Below are 13,881 nucleotides of genomic sequence, written 5' to 3'. Positions count from 1 at the left end.
TTCCTTTTATTCTTTGATAGTTTAGCTTTTATTTTCCCCTTAGTTGTATATACTTTTTGCTTAGTTTAGTTTCCTTTTATTTGTTATTTTCTTTCCTTTGTTTTGAAGTTACTAACCAATTTCTTTGTTTATAGCTTCTTTTATTTTTCTTTTTCTCACTTGGTTTCTTGAAGAAGCTTTTGGTCATGGAATGCAACGAAGGTGGTTTCTACTTGCTTCGTTTATTTTTGCTAAGCTTGGAGCCCGGTGAGATCTTTCTTATTTTTCTCTTTATTTTCTTTGGTTGCATAGAATAGGATTATTTTAGGGGAAGTTGAATGGTTTGAGGATGAATGCTTGTTAACACGTAATGTGTTTGGGATCGATGACGATGATGTCGACCGATCACTTGTTTGTCGATTGGGATTCTTATGTGTTTAACTTCCTTTCTAGTCCATTTCTTATATTTCTCCTATTTTCCTTTCTCTATGTCTCCATTTCTTTTCTTTTATTTTCTTTTATTTTCCTTTTCTTTTATTTTATTTTATTTTTCTTTTTATTTGTGATATGATTTTGAGGCTTTATTTTTCATTTTTGTTTCTTTTGAATTGGACTTTATACATTAGACTTTGTCTTGTGCATGATTTTCTTCCTAGGTAGTAAAGGTATGCACGGTTTGAGACTATGTTCGGTTGACTCTAGGATAGGTGTATGCTAGGGTAGTTGTTTGAACTAGGAGGATCATGAAGCCGGATTCTACTTGTTTGTGGCATGCTTGGTAGTTGCTCCCTATAGTCAATTTGACACCATTAGTGAGTTTTTGCTACATCCATGTGAGGTTCTTTGTTTTTCAAGCCTTCAACATTCTTTGTATGAGCGGCGTGGATCCTTGACTATGCAAACCTAATCTATAAAGCTTGATGTATGATTCTTAAACCCGAGACCGAGCTATCTAGGAAGGACAAAGGCACATTTTTCGGGGTGGTAATTTTTCATTTTTGATGTAGTTTGTTACTTTCTTTATTTTTGGGTTTAAATTTTCCTTCTTGCAACCATTTGAGCCTTATACCTTCTTCTCAAGTCACATCTTTAGTACTTTGACATTTTGTTTCATTTTCTTTTTATATGGTTTTTGTGAAGCAAATTGATCATTTATGATGGAGTTTGGGGTGGATGAGTTAGAGTTTTGGTTTCTATGAGTGCAAGTTTGTGATAATGTTCTCTTTGTGAATATTGGCAAATGTTTGAGAAAAAGCCTTCCTACTTCATAAAAGGTATGGACTAATAATTAGCATTATAGAAAAAGCAGTCCGAATTTAGCAAAAGGCAAGGACATTGCAAATTCTAATAAAATAAAAAAATAAAAAAAAATAAAAAAATTGAAAAAGTGAAAAATTCAAAAATATTTTGATGTATTATTTTCTCTTTCTAAGCATTGAGGACAATGCTTCATTTTAGCTTGGGGGAGAAGCGTTTACGCTTTTTGTATATTTTTCTTTGTGAGTATAGCTTCAAGTAAGCTTGGGGGTGTTGTTTTTGTTTGGTAATTTCTTGATTGTGGTGTTAAGGATTGATCACCCTTTTGCTTCACTTTTTAGGAAAATCACCAAATTTTAAATTTTAGCCTACCTTCACCCTTTATGCCTTACGTTACAACCTTCGGGAAAGACCTTTCGACCTAGATAGTTGAGTCACTATTCGAGGGAGGGCATCATGGGTCATTGCCTAAGGAAAGGGGATGCATAGTCAAGATTGTCGAGTAGCCTAAATAAATTTCTTTTTCCGGTTCCTTCAAGGAATCATTGGGATACTCACTAAGGGGAGATTTGAGACTAGTGGGGAGAACGCGGTAAGATTGTTTGGGATGAACGTGGATTGTGATGTCTAGTTCCTATGCCTAGCATACCCTATGTTTCAATCAACCTTAGATATCTTGAAAAGTGCATACCTTAATTACTTAAGAAAGATTTTCATTCATTTACAATATAGTTTCTATGTAAGTCCATTTCGCAAAGGTTTTGTTTTCATTTTCTTTTCTTTTCTTTTCTTTGGTTTGCCTCATTGATGTTTGGTGGAGAGTTATGGGTCAAACTCTTAGGATACCCTTACGAGACCTCACTCGTCCTCATAGGCGAATTTGGGGTTTAAAGGGCTTGTTGTAGCTAAAAACAACCGTGATTCCTACGACAGTGAGTCTTAGTGTATATTCTTATCTTGAGTCTTTCTTTTTCATTTTCAATAAATTTTTTATCCTTGATCTTTCTTGCTTTGTTTTGCTCGAGGACGAGCAAAAGTTTAGCTTGGGGGAATTTGATGAGTGACATTTATGGCACTCATTTGATCTCTTTTTGGATGAATTTCATTTCATTTTATAACTCTTTTCTTTAGTTTTCTTTAGTTTTACTCTTGATTTCTTCATTTTGTGCTTTTCATAGTTAGTTTCTTTATTTTGTGCATTTTCTAGTTTATTTGTTGTTTTTCTCTATTATTTGCTTTTTCTCCTTTGTTTGTAGGTTATGATCGATTGTCCAAGGATTCCCGAGCTTCCTTTCAATGGTTATTATCGCTTTTGATGCCTTATGCTTGTGCAAAAAGCTCCAAGTCAAGAGGGACCCGAAGAGCAAGCTTCAAGACCTTGTGTGTGCACGTTTAATGTCTTGTGTTCACCAAGAATACCAAGAAAAGTTGCTGCCTACTTTGTTCCCCATCACCATCACCTATGGTGTGTGCACCGGATGAGCTAGGACGAAGAAGGGAGGAAGTTCACCCAGCCAGGTGCGGGCGCACACGAAGGAAGTGCGGCCGCACAGGTGGCGCGTGCGGGCGCACCCAGCTGGGTATGATCCGTGCGCGCCTTTCTCTCTCCTACGTGCGACCGCACCGGCGTGGGTCTATTTTAGGGCGTCATAACCGACTTCTCCTTTGTATATATAGTTATTTCCTAATTATAATAACTACATTGTTTTCATTTTTGGGTCTATTTTCTTCTCATCGTCCAAATGATAAATACAATACATTTAATACTACTTCTGGACCTTGAGTTTTTTTCCAACTTGTAGCTTCATATTAAACTATATTCGAAAAAATACTAATCACCGCAGACAAATTACAAAATCAGATTTTGTTTGTACGGGAAATTTGGAAGCAAAAACTCCATAAAACAACAAAAAATCCTACCATATAACTTTCAAATATATGATTTTTTGAAAGAACTTGGTACAACAGATAGCATTGTAGTAATTATTAATAATGCTATAATCATAAATCATACGGTGGCTAAGTGACATACTAATACATTTGAGGAACGATTATGTATGGACTCTTTTCCTCAAAATCTTCAATTTTGGCGGACCTTGATTTAATATAATTTGCCGCTCGATTTTCCAAAAAAAAAAAAGCTAACGATGAATAAGTAAAAAGGGGAAAGAAGAAAAGAATTTGTTGGAGGGGCCCATTAACGGAAACCGTAACAAAAGTAATCAATTGGTAGAAAAATCTATTTTTTTGTTGTTTTTAATGGTTGTAAAACAAAATTAATTTTTTAATGGTTAGCAAAATCAAAGTGGTGCTTTTGAGTGGTTATAAATGTCAAATTTTTCTTATAATTATAAGTATCACTATTTTCCTCATCCATTTTTATTGTTACATTATTATAATGCAAAGCTTACATACAAAATGATAAACTACAAATTACTAATATATTTTCGGTTTTTGCTTTACCCACTAAATTCCCCAGTGTGGTAACATAAATATTATTGTTGCTAAAATTAAGGAGTAATACTTTAATTTTAAATTACTGGTTGAAAGAAAGTGTTTAAGTCAAATTAAAACAATTTTCAAGTCAACTATAAGCATTACACATAATTGGAAAAAGCCAACTATTAGACTTGAACATAATCGGAACAAGTCAACTATTAAATTGCTAGATGATTGCAACAATGTTGCAATAATATTACCGATTAATTAAAAAGTGTTGATTAGACATATTTGTTGAAAATTAAAAATTTGAAAGTAAGAACTAATATAACTTATATAAGATGAGATTTTTTTCTATGAAGGAAATGAGTTAAAAAGGCATCATTCATGCATATATCCATGCATAAATATGCTATAGGAGTTTGATTTGTCTAGTTTTGTACCTAACCAATTCAGGAGCATCTAATCTAATATAACAAATTAATTATACAATGAATAATTGTACACTTTCAGGACAAAAAAAAAATCCCTTAATTTTAGCCATAGGTGATTTAGCATGCTTTAAGTAAAACTTGTATGCAGTTTATTATTAATTTTACGTAATTTGTTAATTTATAAATAATTTTATTATAATTTGTTTCAAGTTAATTGAATCACTTATTAAAAATGTTAAATTCGCCAATGTATATATATAAATATAAAAAATTATAATAGGTGAACATATTTTACATCATTAAAAAAAAAAAAAAACAAGTTTTGATATTAAAATACAAAAAATAAAAATAAAATGACATACATCATTACTTGAACTTAGTATACATATTATTTTTTAGAAAAAAAGATCTAAATACAGAAAAATGTAGTAACATTACTTAAAATTTAATTTAAACGTTAGTTATTTAATAACTATCTAAATATTAATTGTACAATAGTATAACTTATGTTATTGCATTTCTACTTGTTGAACTTGCCGTACTCTTTTATATAGTTATAATTTTTGTAAACATATAAATAAATACTATTAATATAATAATTATTCACAATCTTATCATCTTAAAATATGTTAACTAATGATCAAGTAAAAAGTCAAGAAAAAGATATTGTTGGTTATGTATTAACATGTTGATCATCGTAATATTGCTTCTTATACATAGTTTACTCTTAAATGTCGATATTTAGCTTGGTTTTTTATTCATAAAAAATCTTTACACTCTTGACCAATGGAAGAGGTTGGAAATAAATGAAAATTTCCATCATTATTCTCTCATATCGTTCCCAAACAAGCGACATGATATAACTCGTTTTTGGTTAATGTATTTCTTCCTTGTTTTGTTTTCCACTCATTGTTTAAACGCGTAAATACAATACATTTAATACTGCTTCTTGACCTTGAGTCTTTTCCAACTTGTAGGTTCATATTATACCTTATTTGTAAAAATACTTATCGCCGCAAACAAAGTATAAAATCATATTTTGTTTGTACGGAAATTTGGAAGCAAAAACTTCATAAAACAAAAAAATAATCTTACCATATAACTTTCACATATATGAGTTTTTGAAAGCACTTGATACAATCGATAGTATTGTAGTAATTATTGATAATGCTATAATCATAAATCATTGGGGAGAGGTTTGTTTACAAATTAAAATGCTAAAACTTTATTCTATTTTTGGCTAAGTTTTTCATTTAACAATTAGAGCTTAGTTTTTTATTAGAATTTTAGAGAGAGAAACTCAAGATTGAAGAGAGAGAAACTCATGGTTTTTGGTTGATTGTTCAAGAATTCTCCATTGTAATTGATCTTTTGATCAAGTTTGTAAGGATCTTTCATCTTTGATTTCAATATAAGTTTGTTTTTAGTTGATTTCATTTGTTTTTCATATTATTGTTGATTGATTGAAGTTTGATTGAAGTTTGATTGATTTTGGATTTGATCTTTTGATTTCTAATATGTTGATGATGAAATTGATGATTAGTGTAGTTTTGATCTTAATTTCTATGGCTAGTGAGTAGTTTACTTGCTAGGGTAATGGTGAAGCATGTATGAGTGATGGATTAGAGTAATTTGGGGATAATTAATGGAGTTGATGATGTGATTAAACTTGGTTGATGATTCATGTGCATGTGTGTAATTGATTGAAGCTTGGCCATCTTTAATTGTTGCACTAGATTGCATTGTAAGCTCGCTTTGATACGGACCATTGATTAGTGACTTGCAATTTCTCGATTGAGGTATCTTGTGATGTTTCCTAGTTAGTGTTTAGCGTAGTTGGCGCTAGTTAGACCTCTAGGAGAATAACTTGGTATGCTGTTTTGGATGCATGTTTGATCTTCCCTCATATCAATTGACTTAGTTGGTTTGACTTCCCCAATTACCCTTCTCTATTGCAATTACATGTGGATCCATTCCCCTAGTGTCTTTACATTTGATTTTATACAAGTTCATTTGCATTGTAGCTTTAGCCTTAGTTCTTACCATAAACCCTGCGCTTGACTTCGGAGTAGCTTAACATTAGACAATAGACATTCAATTTCCATTCCTTTGGGTTCGACCTCAACTTACTACTATACTCCTATAGGGGTTTGTTGAGTTATAAATATTGTTTGATTGGGTGGGGAGGTAGCCCAACAACCTACTGTTTCTACTCCCATCATTGAGAAATAATTTTCCGACGCTTTTTGGCGTCGAAAAAAAGCTTTAAATGCGTCCCAAAAGCACAGATTTTCTAGTAGTGATTGCATGTTAAAGGGAATATGTAATTGAATATCACGACTAATAAGATAATTTGGACAACCGGTTTAGGTTCCTTTTTAATCTTGTTATTTAATCAAGTGATCACTAAATTTAGAATTACTTGTGCATTAATATTCAACCAATTTAGCTTAATAATAGTTTGGAGCAAATTGAATCTTTGTGTGTATGCCTTTGAGATCACAGGAATACTTTTTACTATAAGAATCGAGTAGAGGCCAATACGGGCGAATGTGGCTCCATGACTCACTTCGTACCATCATCCCCGATCCTCCTTTCGTGGTTCCGAACCATATGGAGTTAGTAATCTCATGGATTATGAATGGGGTGTAACCTTCACGGGTCAATCGTTGTTGCCTTTCGTTGTCCCTTTTCGTGGTTTCCTTTTATGATCCGTGAACGATTTACAAGTTCCTTAAAAACTTGTTTGCGGCTCCCTACTTTGCTTTGTCCTTAATCGTTGTCCCTAATCGTAATGTCAATTCCCACTTTCTATGAGTGCCAAGCATATTCACACTATGCTTTGACGTAGGCGCACTTCAAACGACGCCTGCAACCTCTTATTTATACCTCTTTGTAACCCAATTTTGGAAAAGGGAAATTCACATTTTAGATCATAATTTTAGCTTAGTTGAGTTCTTCTCTCTCTAGTTTTAGGGTTAGTTTAGGAGTAGATTTTAGAGAGAAAGTGAGGAATTTCACTGGTGATTTGTGTGGTTGAAGATTCAAGGTGACAATTGTATTGAAGATCATCAAATCAATCAATGAGGATTTCTAACTCTATCTCATGTTATTGCTTTGCTTAGTTAATTCATGTTTGTTTAATTTGATTTTGATGTTTGATCTTTGATTAATGTAATTGTTCTTCATATTTTGTTGATTCTTGATTTCTATAGTTGTTTATTGATTTGATGATGCATGTTGTTAGAGTACGTAGTTGTTTGGCTAGGGATAGGGTGAAGCTTGTATGATTGATTGATTGTGTTTAATTTGGGGATTGTGTTGATTAATTGTTGAGATTAAAGTGATTAGTGGAAGTTTTAAAATAATGTGTGTAATTCGATAGGCCTTGAGAATTATGCTAGATTGCATTGTAGTTTCTAATGATACAGAACATTGATTTAGAAATTGCAATTGTCGATTGAGTTTGATTAGTGATACTCCTTACTAGAGTCTCTCGTAGTTGGTGCTAGTTAGACCTCTAGGAGATATAGCTTGTTGAGTTCTTTCAATTGAGCTTGCCATTAGTCTTTGTAACCATACATTGATTTGCATATTGTTTTCTACAATTGTCATGATTACTCGTTGATCCCCATTCCCTAGTGCTTTATTTGTTTGGTTCTTTATTTTGGTAGTTGTTAGTGCTACCTCTTTACCTTTGACTTCGACCTAGCTTAGGCATGTAATTGAAAGCACTTGAACATAACCGTTCCTAGTGGTTCGACCCTTGACTTACCTCTATACTTGTTTTTAGGTTTGTTAAGTGATTATAAATTTTGTTTGACTTAGGGAGGATTAGTTCAACGACCTAGTTTTTCCCCTCATCAAAATGGCGTCGTTGCCGGGGATCGAACCCGGGTCACCCGCATGACAGGCGAGAATACTTACCACTATACTACACCGGGGAACGGTGTCTATGTTTGAGTGTTTTTTATTGCTTGAGTCTAGGTCTTTGTATATACTTTTCTTTTATTTGATTTTTGTTTGCTTTGTAAAAAAATGGCAGGTTTCTCATTTCCTCAATATAACAATGAGCCTTTTGTGAATATTTCAATAGACTTGAGAGATTTCTTGACTATAATCGTTATAGTCTTTGGGAGGCTTGCGAGATTTGTTATTTTGGTTTGAATGAGCAAACCAGAGACATAGTTGAAAGCATGTTGAATGGTAATTTCGAGCATTGTCAATCGATGATACATGAGATTTTTATGTGTGGTTTGCTAGAGATACTTGTGATCGTGGTCATGGTTATTCAAATGCTTTCATTGATGATTGTTATGGTCCATGTTCCATGAATGTTGAATCTTACATGGCTACTTGTGCCCCCACTCCCCAATGTGATGTATATGCTAATGATTTTAATGTTGATTCTTCCAATCTTGGTTGTACTTATTTTTCTCTTGTTGAGGCTCAACCTTCTAAACCTTTTGAATCTCTTATTGCTACATTAGAAACTCAAATTAGGCATAATGAGCTTAGTAATGATCTTGGGCCTAATAAGGAGTCGATTCTTAAGTATATGAGAAGTCAATTGGAGATGATAAAAAAGAGTGAGGAGTATCTTAAAAAGAGTGAAGAGCATCTTGAGGAGAGAAGACGCAGAGGTAAAGAGCTAGAAAGTCAATTGTCATCTTTGATGCTTGTGTGTGAAAATTACAAATCCAATGTGTGTTGAGGATGATGATGGTGATTTTGAGCAACCAAGAGAGTGTGAGGATACCATTGATGAGAATTTGGATGATGGTGAAGGAGTTGAGAATGAAGAGAGTGTTGAATTTGAAAACCCCAACCTTCCCTCCCATCTTAATAAGTCTCTTGTTCATGATTGTGATTCTTTTCTCCATGAGTATTTGGACTTGTTTGAGGTTATGGCCAATAAGTTCTTTAAGAGTTAAAAGAAAACACATAGCCTTTTGAGTGAGTTCATTGAGAATGCTTCATGGAAGAGGGATGATTTTGAAATTAATTTGCATCCATTCATGCATGGATTTAAAACTTTGGGCTTTAAGGAAGTTGAGAGAGTTGTTGTTCCTGAATGTAGTGGAGGAAATTATGCAGTTCCTCTTGGAAGTTGGATGTTTGAGGGAGATGGTGATCATGAGTGTTCTTCTTTTGAGGATTCTAGGATTGATTTCCATGCTCTTATTGGTGATTTGAGGCATGGTGGTGAGGTTAAGTCCATTAGTGAGACTATAGCCCCTATTTTCTCCTCTCATATCCTTTTTTCAAGGAGTTTCAACCATATCCCTTACACTACTATATCCCTCCCTTCCTTTGTTAATGAGCCTATTGGGGACCCCCTTGTCTATGATGAACATAATGTCTCTCATTCGTCTATTGTTGAGGAAAGGGTGATGTTGCCAACCAAAAATATTTTAGTGAGGAGGATTTGCCTTTTTCTTTTTCTTTCCATTCTTTTATCCCCCCTTCTTCTTCTTATTTTCTTGTTTTTCCTTTTGATCCTTCTTTTTCTTTCTTTTGGCACCTTCCTTCTCACTTGCGTGAAACAATCGTATTGCACGTTCTTATCCCGTCATTTGCTTACCGTTTATCTTATGAAATGATTAGTAGTGCATTTGACAAGCTCTTGCGTGCATTGAATTATTATTTTCTAGAACGGTCAAGCTTGGACCTTAAGCAAGCCTTTATCGGGAAGTAACCCATGTTTTATTGCTTTCATTTTCTTTTGTTTTTAGAATAGATTTTCTCTCATGGAAATGTTTGTGTGCCTTTTGCTAGGTACATGACTTGATATACTTTGGTGTATTGTTTGGATCAAGATTAAGGAAGACTGGCGCCACAATTGCTAGCATATGGAAGGCAAGATTTAATATAAGAGGTTGTTAGCTTTGAAAGGTTAAATTGGGTCATTTGCGGGTATTTACACCCACCTCAAATCAAGTAATATCTTTCCTTGCTCTTTCTCTAATGGTTGATGTCATGTTGGACATGTGTTGGTTTGTTGGATCGATCTCCTTGTCTTCCCCTCCCATGGATTATTTGATTTATATTTGAGTGTATTGTCTCACTCAAGCTTGGGGGAGGGTATTCTATCATGTTTGTTGGGATGTTGATTCATATATGTCATGCACATTTGTATATGCTTTTCCATGTTCTTATATTTTAAAAAACTCCAAAAAGATTTTTGTTTCAATCAAGGCAAATTTGCATCGTGTTTTGTTTTGTTCTTGCTTTGGACATAATGACATTTGAACTTGTATAATTGAATGCTATTCTTCTGAAATGGTAACGGTGTGCACGGTTTGAGAGTATGCTTGGTTGATTCTAGGATAAAGCATGCTAAGGTAGTTGGTAAGAACTAGGGGGATCATGAAACCCGATTCTACTTGTTTGTGGCATGTTTGGTAGTTGCTTCCTATGGTCGATTTGACACCAATAGTGAGTTTTTGCTATATCCATGAGAGGTTCATAATTTTTCAAACCATCAACATTTTCTTACATGAGTGGCATGGATCCTTGACTATTGCAGACCTAATCTAGAATCTTGACTCAAATTTCTTTAGACCGAGACTGAACCATTTAGAGAGGACAAAGGCATCTTTTTGGGGTGGTAATTTTTTTTTTCTAGGATAGTTTTCTTTATTTTTGTCTTTTTAGGTTTAGATTTGACTACTTGCTGACCATTTGAGCCTTTTCCCTTCTTTTCAAGCCACATCCATAGATTTTGAGCCTTTTGTTTCATTTTTGTTTGCATCCTTGGTTTTTGTGAAGCAAATGATCATTATTGTTGGAGTTTATGGTGGAAGAGTTTGGATATTTGGTTCTCTTGATGAACAAGTAGGCAAATCTATTAGTTTTTCCTGTGATAGGAGACTGAAAGATTCTAATGATCATTTCCTGTGATAGGGGGATTATTAGGTTGTTTACCTTACCTTATAAATAAATAAATAAAATAAAAAATTAAATCAAAGCTATTAACTAATTGTATTTATTTTTTGCTAGAAAATTGGAAATTTTGACAATTACCACCTACTATTCTTTCCATTTTAGCAATTACCACCTGCTATTATTATTTTTGAAAATTACCACCTACTCTTTTATAAAACATAAAAAATTCTCACCTACTTACCTCCCAACTACCTTATGATGTCATGTGGGCCCCACTCTTTACCTTCCCTCTTCTTTTCCCTCCCTTTTCTAAAATCTCACTCGATTTTTATTCTACTCGTAATCATGTGCGTTTTCTGACTAACATGAAATCATTAGATTAACCCTTTAACCTATATAATCTATGTTGGTTGAATATTAATGCACAAACAAATCTATTATTGGCGATGACTTGAATTAAAATCATATTAGCCTAAACTAAATTATTAATTATCTTATTAGGCGTGATTTCAAGTACAAATTCCCTTTAAATATGCATAAAAGGCGTGATCAAGCAATAACAATAATATAAATCAAGCAACATAATAATAAAAATAACCATAATCTCATGAATAAAGCTTAATAATAATAGTAAGATCTTCTTAGGCATGATACTAACAAGATTAATAACAAATCCTAGCATGTCACTAAACATTAAAGATCAAAGCTTTAGCCCTAACATGGTACTAACATGCTATTAGAAAGGATAAAAGGCACCCTAAACATGATACCAGAAAGAAATAATAACATCCTAACATGATACTAGGATTATTAAAACAATATAAGCATGCTTTCTACATTGTAATAAAAGGGAGTAAAATAATTACTTACTTTGAAGCCTCGTACCTCTTTCTAATAACAAAATACACGAGTTAGTAAACTTCAATGAAAATAATAAATCAAAGAATTAAATCAAAGAATTGAAAGAAAGAGTTAAAAAGTTTAGACTGGATTTGGGACCAAACCCTCATAAAGTATCAACCTTTCACGTCTAGGGCGAAGACAACTTCGAACTTGGCTAGCTGTTTCTAGATCTACTGTATGCGGTATTGTGTTTGCAAAAGGGTTGGTTTAGAAAGAGAGAGAGAGAGAGAGAGAGAGAGAGAGAGAGAGAGAGAGAGAGAGAGAGAAAGAAAGCTATATTGCTCAAGAGAGAAGAGAGAGAATTATTAATGAGAATAGGTGATTGAAAACGGAAGTCCGAGAACCCTATTTATAGGAAAATAGTTCGGAAAACTGATAGTTTAGAGTTTGTGTTTCAATCGAAGTAAAACAGGATTTGTCGTTAAACGACAAGCTTGTCACCAGGCGATAAAACCAGTTTCACGCGGAATCCACTTCTCGATAAAATTGAGTTATTAAATTTGTACGAAGGCTAAAATCGTATTTTCATAAAACACAATTATTTTATTCCAAGTAAAACTCGTAAACACAATTATCAATCTTAATCCTACTAGAATAATTAAAAAAAAAACCTTCTAGATGTTTCTAGAATACTGTAATCAATCCTACTAGCTTTAGGAATAATAATAGACCCTCCTCTAGATCATTGGGCTGTAGGTAAGAACTAAACCGGGCCAGTTTAGTATTTTGGCCATAACTTCCTCATTATTCATCGGAATTGGACTTATAATATATCGTTGGAAAACTCTTTTCAAGCCATATCCAACTACACTATTATTTGACCCTTATGATTGACCAAACTAAACTGGACTGACTATTATCATAAAATAGAGTAGGTTTTCGAAAACAGAAAGAAGATTTTTAATAAAAACTAACCACAACACTAGACTTTTCACACTTTCACTTCATTCGATTATCATTCGACGCGAAAGGTATTCGTCACTGGATTTGGTTTTGGGAAGACACAAATGGGTGTCTACACTAATAATCCCCCTGTAGAGAATATTTCAAGCATTATAACCCCAAGCTTGAACCCCACTGTGATCATACACTAAAGTATGGTGGCGTCCAAAGGGAAAGAAAAGAGAGCAAAAGAGTCACCAACAAGTTTTAGGAACTTGTAAACCATTCACGATGTGAAGGTTACACCCCTTAACGATCCATGAGATCGTCAACTCAAAAAGGTCTTGAACCAAATAGGGTTCGAGGATGAGGGTACGAATCCAATCTACAAAAGAAAGGACCCGCCCAATAAAATAGGCCTCTACTTTATTCTACTCGTATTCATGTGCGCTTTCTGACTAACATGCAAACATTATGTTAACCCTAATTTAAACCTGTTTAATCTATGTTAGTTGAATATTAATGCACAAATAAATCTATTATTGGCGATCACTTGAATTGAAATCACATTAGCCTAAACCAAAATTATTAAATATCTTATTAAGCGTGATTTCAAATACAAATTCCCTTTAAACATGCATAAAAGGCGTGATCAAGCAATAACAACAAATATAAATCATGTTAATAAAGCTTAAAATAGCAAGATCCTAGGCATGATACTAACAAGATTAATAATAAATCCTAGCATGGCACTAAGCAATAAAGATCAAAGTTTTAAACCTAACATGATACTAACATGCTATTAGAAAGAATAAAAGGCACCCTAAATATGATTCTAGAAAGCAATAAAAACATCCTAATTAACATGATACTAGGAATTAAACAAATCTAAACATGCTTTCTACATTGCAATTAAAATAGGGAATAAGGTAATTTACTTACTTTGAAGCCTTGTACCTCTTTCTAATAATAAAATACACGAGTTAGTAAACTTCAATGAAAACAATAAATCAAAGAATTAAATTAAATAATTGAAAGAAAAAGTTAAAAAGTTTAGACTGGATTGGGACCAAACCCTCAGAAAAGTATAAACCTTTCA

Source organism: Chenopodium album, chromosome 21, assembly GCF_948465745.1.
Source record: "Chenopodium album chromosome 21, dcCheAlbu1.1, whole genome shotgun sequence".
In the NCBI taxonomy this organism is placed as follows: Eukaryota; Viridiplantae; Streptophyta; class Magnoliopsida; order Caryophyllales; family Amaranthaceae; genus Chenopodium; species Chenopodium album.
Note: the sequence above shows the minus strand (reverse complement) of the source record.